At 44.4% G+C, this 9,787-nt stretch overlaps 1 non-coding gene across 1 annotated transcript; it reads left to right on the top strand.

Moving 5' to 3' along the window:
* The first annotated feature begins 7,847 nt into the window (after positions 1-7,847).
* On the top strand, positions 7,848-7,918 carry Trnag-gcc. The gene has a single exon. It is a non-coding gene; the product is annotated as a tRNA-Gly (tRNA).
* The last annotated feature ends 1,869 nt before the right edge of the window (positions 7,919-9,787 follow it).

The following is a 9,787-nucleotide window of genomic DNA, read 5'->3' as shown; positions in this document are numbered from 1 at the left end:
ATGTAAGTGTTTAGGCACGAAGTACAAGCGCGTGCGTAAAGATAACTAGATATTTTTTCATATAATCTACACATGGGTATATTCGGGTCGTTACTCGCGAGAGAGAACGTATTCACAACTTTGTGCAAGGCCAACTTGACACTCGAAGTTTCGGAATAGACGATTTGGAAAGTGCAAGGAATGGCTTAATTGCACCTCGTTCAGTGATATATTATTCATAAAACACTGCAAAGTAACGACAAAAGTAACGTCGTTACTTTCATCGTTACCTCAGAAAAAAGTAATAGAACTACAGTTACAAGTTACATTTTTAAAAAGTAACTCGTTATAGTTACAAGTTACCAAAAAAGTAACAAAGTTACAGTAACGCGTTACTAGTAACGCGTTACTACCCAAGACTGGGTGGAACTGGAAAGGTGTACGGCGCGTTAAGAAACACCAATTAAAGTGTTCCCTTCATGATACGCTTCGCGCGCTTCTCTTTATTAGCTTAAAAAAAAAGCCCGCAAAAATCGGAGAAAAAAAAAAAAAAAAAAGACCACGTAACAACGCACCCGCGCATCGCGCTTTCAGCGCTCTCAGACGTATGCTTTGAAGGAATGAAGTCCGTCTTATTACTGCCGCGCTGTCCGAGACAAGGCTTCGTGTTGGGGTAGTATACCGAAGATAAGCGCTGGCACCAGCTGCCGCAAAGCCCCGTATCGGACAGCGCACGAGTGATAATGGCGATAACCTACCCCGACACGCGTGTTTGATTTCAAATGAAACCACCCAGTCACGTGACGCTGTTTAAAACTTCATTGGCGGTCGTTATCGATTCAATCTTACGAAGAAGCAAGAGCAACTTGCTTCCCTCTGGGCAGAAACACTTTGAAACCTAGAGGCTCCGGATGACTGCGTTAAAAACAGACATGTACGTGACGCGTTATTAGAAACGAGTTACTTCTACCTACAGTTACATTTTTTATTAACGAGTAACGCTTTTAGTTACTTTTTTAGCAAAAGAAACGAGTAACGTAGTTGGTTCATTTGGAGGCCAAGTAGCGAGTAGCAGTATTCCATTACTATTGTGGAGTAACCTCTACGACACCGTTTAAACAGCCTCGTTTTAATTCTAAACTGAGTACGCGTTCATTGCTACAAGGGCAGATGGACAACCCGAAAAAAAAAACTGAAGAGTATGACAGTATATTGAAACGTTTATCGCTGAACACGTGAGTTGAACTCTATAGCTGGGAATGTCCTTCACCCAGCGACTACAATAGGGTTTGCTGTTCGAACCTTCTAAAATAGTGCACAGGCGGATCATAAACCCGGAGGTTGCCAACACTGGAAGGCACAGATCCCATTTTCAATTTGGAACTTTAGAGCAGAAAGAACAAAATTCAGAAGACACATAAACACTTCTGATAAGTTATGAATGGGAAAGCATTCTTGGCGCCGAGAGGACCAGAAGCGACCGCACTGCAGCGCCGGCATTTAAAAAGAAAAAAATAATTATAAGGTGGCGGAGTGGGCTAGCGAACACCAGCTCGGAGCACGTGGAGCGAAAGATCGCTAAGCAGAACGCAGGGATCCTGGGTTCAATCCAACCCCTGCCCGTTTCGATCTAGAGGAGCATTGTACCGGAGTGCGGTCGTGTATCACTACTGCGTGGTGCACGTTAAAGACCCCAGTCTAGCGGTTGTACTGCACTGGCTAAATTGCTCATCTACAGCTGGGAGACAAGTCACCCGTTGAAACAGACTAAGATCTAGGCTGTATAAACATACACACAGCCCCAGTTTTTTTTTTTCTTTTCACATCTTGCAAGAAACTCCACAGAAAGTGTGACAGCCTATTTGTCTTCTTTATGCCTACTTCGCGAAAACGTAACATGAAACGATACTATTTGCTAAACTACTTATTATATATATTTTTTTATCCGCAACAGAAATGTATGCGTAGGACTGAAGCAGGCGAGGTCAGTTTCAAAATTCGTTGTTGGCGTTCTTATCTAGTAGTCCCCCAGTCAGGGGGACTCCAACATGAAATACGTTTGATGTTTTCCATCTTGAATAGATGGAAGGCATGCATATTATAATTAAGGATTAGAAGGAATCCAAGCCTACGTGCGTTGCGCTTGCAATGCTTCAGTAAAATAGTTTTTTTTTTGGGTTGTGGGGATATTTATACAGCGCGTAGTTGGTCAGCTATTAAAGTTGCGACGAGTCACACGCTGTAGATGAGCAATTTAGCCAGTGCAGTACAACCGCTAGCCTGGGGTCTTTAACGTGCACCACGCAGTAGTGATACACGACCGCACGCCGGTACGATGCTCATTCAGATCGAAACGGGCTGGGGTGGGGCTCGACGCGCGCGAGCTTTCGCTCCACGCGCGTCGAGCTGGGTGTGCGCTTTAGCCCACTCGGCCACCGATCCCCCAGTGAAATAGTCACATGTAGAGCCAGGTACCCGTAGAGCCACTGTGAGTGGCGACGCGAACTTCGAAATTTACACCACGAGGTGATCCTCGGAAGAACGGTACTTGTGGCGCCCTCTCTGAACCACCACGCAAAACATTGCAATTGCTCTATGGCCTCCGAGGTCCTGAAGCGCGCGCTTTGAGATATCGGAGTCCATGACCGCACCATGACCTTCGAGATCACGAAGCGTGCATCGGTATCTCAGAGACCATGAGCGCACTGGGACGCTCTGTCCCCAATAGCGAATAATTTGTCCATCGTCTTTTACTTAAGGTGCTTCGATCACCAATCGATGTGATGAACTGCGAGTTTTTTCTCAGCCAGGAAATACTTATTCTCTATGCGATGTTGTAAATATCTGAGCAGGTTTCTTGCTAAGCAGAAGAGCGCTACAACGGCGTTTATGCCAAAAACAAAGGCGTCACAATTGTTTCGTATGAAAGCGGAATAGCAGTAGTCCTATCAAGTCTGATGACGTCTGGGCAGCTAAATAGTGGACCCATGATGCAACCTAATTACGCTAACGACCTTCTCACACGAAGGCCAAAATACAATTTCTTACATCCCGTCCCTGCACATATCAACTAAAGTTACATTGCTTGTATCTAAGTGTAAGTCTGTAACTTGTATGGATAATTAGTTGTAAAGCTCGGACTTATCTATTTTTTTCCCGCCGAAGAAAACGTAATATAAACATTGTAAAACATTTTCCTTTCTATGAAGTTTTAGTCCATGTTTAATCTTAGTTGACTGCTTTGTTCTTCAGTATATAGAACGCTATAGTGTCGCGATTAATAAGCTTCGCTTACCTTCCGGTAACTTCCAGTTACATCGATGTTTCCTTTCCTTCGCCTCCATCGAGCGGGATTGCTTCCCTGAGCCGGTGATTCTCAAAATTACAGAAAATGCTGTATTCTATTTTACGCTGTTTATTGCACTTCTTTTTTTTCGTTCTGGATATAACAGCGTTCGGTCGGATTTATGAGTCAGGCTTGGGGAAAACGAGGGGAAGGGGGAGGGTCTGTCTTTGCGAAGATCATGTAACGTCGAGACTAGATCTGACGTTACGAATGAATGTGACGTCAGAGACGAAGGTTAATTATTGTCATTTTACCAAGACATAATTAGAAGACCCATTTATACAACCATCTTCGTAAAAAAAAGGGCTTTCCGTGGTTAGTTTGTTTCTTAAAGTGGAATGACTTAATGTAATAAAATTCGCATGCTAAAAAAAGAGCAAGTTAAACATTTAAGACCAGCTCTGCTATTGCCGTTTCTTTCGCCTAGTATTTTTTTCTCCCTTTTTATTTTTCCATTTAAAATTACTGCCTAAGACAGCTGGCGCATAAGGGCTACATCGCCAACAGGCAAGTGAATGAACGAGGCACTGAAGCGACAGAGTGTAAGGCCAGTCCTTGAAAGGAAACTGAGGGAAACTTGTTTCTTTGATATCAGAACTGGTTCAACAGCAAGGAACAGGAAACTGTAACGCGTCACCGATAGTGGCGTCTAGAGCGCAATGAGGATAAAGAATATATATAGGGTGGTCCGAGTCACCAGGCTCGATCTAAAATGGACCGTAAAAATCGACGCCTGCACGTAGCAATCTAAACTTTTCGTCAGAACTGTATTTCACAGGTCGGTTCTTTCTTGTAAAATTACAAAGTGTGGCTCTCTTTCTGTAAAAAATAAGGCCAAGAAACTTGCCAGGGTCTACGGCGGGCAGCAACGCAGACGACGGGGGTCCAGCAACAGGGTGTGTTTGGCGTTCGTATTGATAGATGGCGCTACCTCCTTATCGCGACTAATCGCGACGGCTCGCAACCACCGTGGTTTCTTAAAATGAATATAATCTTTTTGAAATGTGCCTTCGGTTAAAAAAAAATAAATGCGATCAATAAAAGCAAAACTTAAAGTAAAAAAACGCGTCTGCTTAAAGGGCCCATGAAACGATTTTTGGGTTGGGATAAATCACTTTAGATTGGGATTTTACTAATAGCACATCGTTCGGTGGACCAAAAGAAAAAAGGTAGAAAGTCAAAAGCCTGACTTTCAGTGCGAAAATTTGAAAACAGAGCGGACTATTTCGTACCTCCTCCCCTTCGCAACCTCTCTGCCTTTTCACTGTGATACATCCGCGGTCCCAAAAGCGCGTTATCGGGTCCAAACTGACGTCACACGCAACCGGACCTCACTTATTCCCTTCACCCCTAAGCTGACATTGTGGTGGAAGCTACGCGCTTGCCGGACCAATCAGCCGCCTCCCTTTCATCACCTGACTTCATTCTCTGCAGCCACATTTGCAACGCTCACGTGGCAAGTGTGGCTGGCCCAACGAGCACGTAGCTTCAACAGCACTGTCAGCTTCGGAATGAACGGGGTGGGGAAAGCAACTTTTGTCTGAATTTTGAGCGACGGGCTAATCTTCTAGGGGGAGAATGGATGTGTCCGGGATTACACAAACGAGAGTGCGAGCAAGAGGGGACTCCCCCTTTTCGTCCTCTTTAACTGTTTGGTGGAATGCGCGATTTATGAGTTGAGGAGGAAAGCGAAACAGGAAAAAGTTGGAAAAGCGTTTCATGACCCCTTTAACGGCGGCGCTTTTGCTGACAACGGATTTCGTCTGCGTGTCGCTGCTTTCTTTCGCTAGTCGGCTGCACCTTCAGACGCTTCTCCTGACGCCATCTATGAATACGAACGCCAAACACACCCCGCTACTGGACCTGGTCGTATGGGTCGCCGCCCGCCGTATAGACCCTGGATATTTTCTTGGCCTTATCTTTTTAACAGAAAGAGAACTACGCTTTGTAATTTTACAAGAAAAAAACCGACCTGTGAAATACACCTCGGACGAAAAGTTTAGAGGGCTACGTGCAGGCGTCGAATTTTATTTTTCCATTCTAGATCGAGCCTGGTGACTTGAACCACCCTATATAGGACACCCGGAAAATAATTATTCAGACCTATAGGCTGTGTTCACTTAGCTTCAAGTAATGCATTACGGGGACGAAACTCACCTTCCTACCACCGTTGCCGTGGTCAGAGGCGCCATTCGCGGCAGGTGTTGTGTACTGCTAGCTGCGCTGTTATGGGTTCGAAACCTAGTAGAGAAGCAGCTCGTTTAAATACACGTTTATTTCATACCGAACGTCATAGGCGGTCAGCGAAAGGAGGAAAGATATTATTTCCCAATAGCGCCAGCCATGTCAAGACGCAATGCGGAAGGGGGTGACACAAAAATGAAAGTCAAACACGGCTTTCGAATAACAACTTGGCCGATCGTAGCGCCAAGAGGCGTTGGTGAAGCCGCCGGTCGACTTCGCCGAACGGGGAGCACCTGGTTAGGTTGTTTGACCAAACAACCAGTTTTGACCGGTGGCCGTTCATTACTCTCGTTGCTAGACTTTCACGTCAATAGCGGACAAACTTGTTATGGAAGGAAGGGACGACGTCTAAATGTCCCAATACGCACACAATTAAAATCGAGAAGTAATTTAAAGGGCCAGGCTATTGTAAGTCATAAAATACTATTATAATGAAAGCCGCCCCCCCCCCCCCCCCCTTCCACCCTTCCCACCGAATTCTAAAATTTTGCCCATTCGTTCGTCCGCCCGTGTGTACATCCGCCTCTAGATCTAGCGGGTTTTGGTGTTTTTCGCTTTCCCCCTTTTTTGTTCAAAAGATTCTTTTTTTTTTTTCCGGCGCTTGTCGGTATACATTATAACTACTGAACCATACTTACGTAAAGCTAATTTGTATGCAAAATTTTAATTTACCAGACATTTAATTTTTACTTTTTGTAATATTTGTTTGCCATGCAACATATTTCACACTTTTCTCTGCTCTCGTCGCTTTATAACAGTGCCGCCACTCTGGATCTCGACATCGGAGCAGACCCACAATTCCCATTCGCAAAAAGATCTGCTAGGATTGCCCTGAAGGGTCTAGGATTGTCCGGAAGGGTCTATCGCCCACAACCACAACCACCATCCAGAAACACCCATCTCATTCCGAAGAAAATACACAGACGGAGTGCTGACGCAATTGTTTTCTTTTTTTTTTTTTTTATGTAAAGTGCCCCTCTAATCTCTCTAACATAAAAAACGAAAGAATACAATTGCGCCAGCGCTCCGTCAGTGTATTTTCTTCAGAGTGAGATGGTGTTTCTGGATGGTTGACTCCGAATGTGGCGATTTAGTGCCATGTGGTTTGGGAAATGTGTATATATAGGTGACGATGGTGTTAATAGAAACCCGTTGAGAGTGAAGCGCCTGTCCCGTCGTCTGTGTTTCGTCGTTGTCCCCGTTTGATTAACCTTTTATTCAATAAATAAATGCCCCGCATTATGTTTTCACCAACGTATATTTGTCTTCTCTGTGACGAATCCACTTGAATACAGACCAAGTAGAAATTCAAAGGAATTTGACCTCACTTTTTTTTTTATAAAAACTAACTTTTCATAAGGGTAAACTTCACCATTCAATTACACCTCACGCTAATTTTGCTTTGGTACTTTTGCGTTTATGTTTTGCGTTTATGTTCGACGAACGAGGAGCGTAGAAAGGTCCCGGATGTACGCGGCGGTGCTGCGAGAATCCGACCGGTTCCGAGCGTTCCGAAGGCCTTCGGCGCGGGCCCTGCTGGCGATTTGGCCATTTGTCGGTGCGTCAGCGTCCGAAGTGGCTCCCGTTCTAAACTGATCTTTACCCCGTGTTTGCTGTCGTTTGTGACCAATGAAGTGTTACGCCGAATTAGTGTTTAGTCGCGCAGCAAATGCAATACGAGCTGCCCTGGCCGCCCGCTTCATACAGCCTATCCAACACGTGCTTTAGTGGCGCCCTCTCGAGCCGTCGACACGGAGTGCGGCAGCCATGAGCGCTCGATGAGCTCACTATTCCTCCTCTAGTTCACGGCCACTCAAGCCAGGACCTATGACGTCATGAAGGAGGTTATTTTTTGCTTGTTTTTGTAATTCTAATTTGCCGTTAACTTTTAAAATAAAGCGAAATTTGAGAAAAGAAAATTTTGATTAAGTTACTACGTTCAGTACGCTCAGGTTCAGTGCAAATTATAAACCAGTCAAAAAGTCATTGCAGGGCCCCTTTAAGGAATAATTGTAGCCTGCAGAAGAAAGGTCCGGAGGCAAACCTAGAATAACTAGTAAATATATTTTAAATGCTCGTTACGTATAAGCATCCTCGTTCAAAGTGTCCAAAGAGGTTTATGACGCAAAGGTGTAGCCCCCTCGTAGTTCGCGGCTTAATCTAAGGCAAAAATAAAAACGGACTTCACTTCTGTTACCTGCCGGCAGCAGAGCTGCAGTAGTGAGGTCACTGCGGCTTGCCCGGTTCGCTGGGAGAGTGGCTGATCGATTTTAACGGCGCGTCGGTGGTTCAGTGGTAGAATACTCGCCTGCCACGCGGGTGGCCCGGGTTCGATTCCCGGCCGACGCAAAGCTTTTCTTTTTTAAATTTTCTGATACAAATATGAGAAAGAAATAAGACGAGGAGTGTGGTTCTCAGGTGTAACCGTTCCACTAGAAAAAGCGGAGAGAGAAAATATTACCTCCCCTCTCACCCCTCGTGTCGTCTGCTCCGCCGAGTGGGCTGTACCTTGCATCCGGCTGGCGTTCAAACTCGGTTTAAAATCGCGTCACTTGGAAATTTCAAGGGCAGATGGGCGGATTTTGATGTGCAAGTTATCGTGTAATGCTATGCTCGATAAAAAGACTAACGGAGTCTAATAACTATGTCACCTGCGTGCACATAAAAAAATGGAAAAACTGTGTCAGAGTGGTCGGTTGCTCCGTGTGTGTGTGGTTATACTATAAATCAGTATACACACACATACACACACTAGCTGATATTTCCCAGGCTCACTGATTTTAAATCTTACCTTAGATATCAGCTTTTTTCTATAATATAGCAATACAACATCTCTAGTTACAGAAAATATATTAAACTTAAACATAGTAAACTATAAGAGATAGAAACATAGTAAACTATAAGTGATACACCTGGAATTCATACATATTTCGGTGGGCATTGCGGTTCTCGGCACTCGTGATATTAAGAAAATACAATAATTACGTAAATACATAATCCACATGTTAATAATAAACACGCTAAAATATTATATACAAATAATGAGTAGTAATATCAAACTCCATATTATTTTCTCCTAAACATGACACTTTCAAGAAAAAAAACACGGATCATCCTCGTCGTCCTCTTCCAAGATTACTAAAGGGCACAGAACAAGAAGGACAGAAATTTTATATTTAAAGCAATAGACTTCAAAACTGAGACAATTTAAATCATTTATAACACATGCCCAAAAGAGCTTTTAGGTCCGTTCCTGATCCCGAGGTTTTGATGTTCCCAGTTATATATATATATATATATATATATATATATATATATATATATATATATATTTGGCTTTAATAACAAATTTTCTTTTTGGTCATTGGACCCTATTTGTTTATATTTGATTGGTTGAAACCTGCTATGCCATTTGGGGGGGCAGGATGAGAGACACACATTTTTTTATATGCAATCACTTAGAAATTGAAAATAAATTGAAATTGTAATTCTGGTTCTCAGAGAAAAAAACGTCCTCGCGCAACTGCGTGCAGTTAGCTGTGTCGTAGGTCAACGTAATGACACATGAAATAAACTTCCTTAAAGGACCCATGAAACGAACTTCGGGCTGGAGTAAATCAATTTATATTGGGATTTTACTAATAGCACATCGTTCAGTGGGCCAAAAGAACAAAGGTAGAAAGTCAGAAGCCTTACTTTCGCTACAAAAATTTGCAAAACATAGTGGACTATTTCGTACCGCCTTCCCTTCCTAAACTTTCTGCCTTTTCACTGTGATACATCCGCGGACCCCGCAGCGCGTCAGCGGGCTACTAGCCACCATAACCGGGCCCCCGCAGCGCGTCACCAGGGCCCAAGTGCACGTCACACGACACCGGACCTCACTTAATCCCTTTACCCCTAAGCTGACATAGCGGTGGAAGCTACGCGCTTGCCGGACCAATCAGCCGCCTCCCTTTCATCACCTGACCTCATTCCCTGCGGGTCGGTATGCGCGAGAGAGCGTGATCACGTGGAATATGTGTGGCTGGCCCAACGAGCACGTAGCTTCCACAGCACTGTCAGCTTCGGGGTGAACGGGGTGGGGAAAGCAACTAGTCGGAATTTTGAGCGACGGGCTAATCTTCTAGGGGGACAATGGCTGTGTCCGGGCTACACAAGCGAGATTCCGAGTAAGAGGGGACTCCCCCCTTTCCGACTTCTTGAACTGTTTGGTAC

Source organism: Ixodes scapularis, unplaced genomic scaffold, assembly GCF_016920785.2.
Source record: "Ixodes scapularis isolate PalLabHiFi unplaced genomic scaffold, ASM1692078v2 ptg003078l_1___fragment_2___debris__unscaffolded, whole genome shotgun sequence".
Classification (NCBI taxonomy): Eukaryota; Metazoa; Arthropoda; class Arachnida; order Ixodida; family Ixodidae; genus Ixodes; species Ixodes scapularis.
Note: the sequence above shows the minus strand (reverse complement) of the source record. Positions and strands in the feature narration are given on the sequence as shown.